Raw genomic sequence first — 2337 nt, forward strand, 5'->3', positions numbered from 1 at the left:
AGCCCAGAGGCACTTCACCACTGAGCCACATCCCCAGTCCTTTTTTCTTTTTTCTTTTGAGACAGGGCCTCACTAAGTTGCCTAGGACCTTGCTAAATTGCTGAGGCTGGCTTTGAACTTGTAGTCCTCCTGCTTTAGCCTCCCAAGCCACTGGGATTATAGGCATGCACTCTTGTGCCAGCTCTTTGCTATTTCTTGCTCCTTCTCCCAATTTTCCTGTTCTCCTTTATTTCACATTTTCTCTTTCTTCTCTTGGTATGTCTCCTTTGTCTTTATCCTTTTAATTATCTTGTCTGATATAATCACTCCAAATTGCAAAGGAATGAATTTGAATTAATTTAGAAAATACATATTGACTTCCCAGAACTGAAAATATCCTAGGATGTGAAGACAAAGATAGAGATGAATACTACAGGAGACTGGTTTTCCCGCCCTTGGAAACAGGACATAAGCCATGCACACGCAGCTCCACGCCAGGGTGAAAGGCACCGGGACAAGGACAGAATGTGGTAAAGGAGGAGACAAGATGTCTTTCCTAGCTAAGAGAAGTGGGGAGGGCAATGTTTCAGAAGAGATGGGGCATTTTGCGAGGAAGAGTATTTTATTGTATGAGGAAGGGATAATTTCAGCAAAAGAAGAAAAGGAAAATTTTGGAGATGGCAAAGGCACTGATTCTGCTGAAGAGGAGAGAGAGAGGGTGCTGGGGACCAAGCCCAGAGGACTTGAGGGTGTGGGCTTCACCAGGGGGAGACAGTTAGCCCTGCAGAGTGATTTCAGCAGTAGAAAGACATAACTAGTGTTTTTAGAGTATTAATCTGCCATGAAGTCAGCTGAGGGGACAGAGACTGGGGACTGGGAATGCTTTATATTTAGTAAAACCCTATTTCCCACCTCTGGTGGGTTAATCATCACTATGTATCATTTGGAAGCTCTAGTCTACTGGTTAATTCCATATTTCTCATTTATGGGTATTCCCTCTCTTTCTAGATCTCACCCCATCCCTACCAAGTTCCAGGACAATAATGGAAAATTCGATTTTTGTTATTTCTTAGATACTCAAAATCAGGATACCTGGTGATCTTTTCCTTGGTTTTTGGCTTTTTCTTTTATTTATTTGGTAGCAACATGATCAAATGAAAAAAAAGGAGTTAGTAATAGGCAGAAATGATTTTATTTATCTGCCTGAAAATCTGAAGTTATACAATTTATTGACAGTAGAGTTGTTAAGACTGACCTTTTGATTTCTTAGTATAGTCAAAATTCGCCTGTTACTAGTCTAGTGTTCTTTTGCTACAACAAAAATCCTTGTTATATTTAACTTCTCTTTGTATCTTCATACATTTTCCTCCTTTTCCTCTCTAGATTCAGAGCAATTTATAGCCCTCTTATTTTGTAAGGCTAATGCTCCTCTTCTTCCTCCTCATCCCCTCCCCCTCCCCCCCTCCCCCTTGCCTTTTTCGGGGGAGATGCTGGAATCAAATTCAGGGCTCCACATTCTAGTCAAGTGCTCTACCACTAAGCTATGTCCTCACCCCCTGACTCTTCTTATCTTTGGTTTTATCCATTTCTAATATTCCAAACCCTCATGATCAATTACCTCTGACTCATGCTCTTTCCCATTCTCCTTGACTGGCTCCTATGAAATGTGTTTATCTAGTCATCAAAAAGACATTTTGGGGACACTATTTCTATATTATTCTTTTCCTATTGTTTTTAATTGTACAACCACCATAATATTAACAATCGATCTTTCCTTAATGCTAGGCATTCTGAGTTCCTCTCAACATCCTTTATTTATTTACTCCATAAATATTTGTTGAACATGAATGATGTATTAGGTATGTTAAGGGCACTGGGGTTACATTAGTGAAGAATTCCTATAAGATTCTTTTTCTACAAATACCTATTTCCTTATTAATGATACCATACATAGTGTTAACCCTGATTCTTTTTGACCCTCCTGTCCCACCGTGACATTCTGCATCTTCTTTCTTTCTTCTTTTCCTTTCCTTTTCTGTTCCTCTTCTCTTCTCTTCTCTTCTCTTCTCCTCTCCAATCCTCTCCTCTCCTCTTCTCTTCTCTTCTCTTCTCTTCTCTTCTCTTCTCTTCTCTTCTCCAATCCTCTCCTCTCCTCTCCTCTCCTCTTCTCTTCTCTTCTCTTCTCTTCTCTTCTCTTCTCTTCTCTTCTCTTCTCTTCTCTTCTCTTTCCTTTTCATTCTTTTGGTACTGAGGATTTAACTCAGGTCTGCTTTACCACTGAGCTAAGTCTCCAGCCCTTTTTATTGTTTTATTTTATTTAGAGACAGGGTTTTGATAAATTGCTTAGGGCCTCTCTAT

This window comes from Sciurus carolinensis, chromosome 2, assembly GCF_902686445.1.
Source record: "Sciurus carolinensis chromosome 2, mSciCar1.2, whole genome shotgun sequence".
Classification (NCBI taxonomy): Eukaryota; Metazoa; Chordata; class Mammalia; order Rodentia; family Sciuridae; genus Sciurus; species Sciurus carolinensis.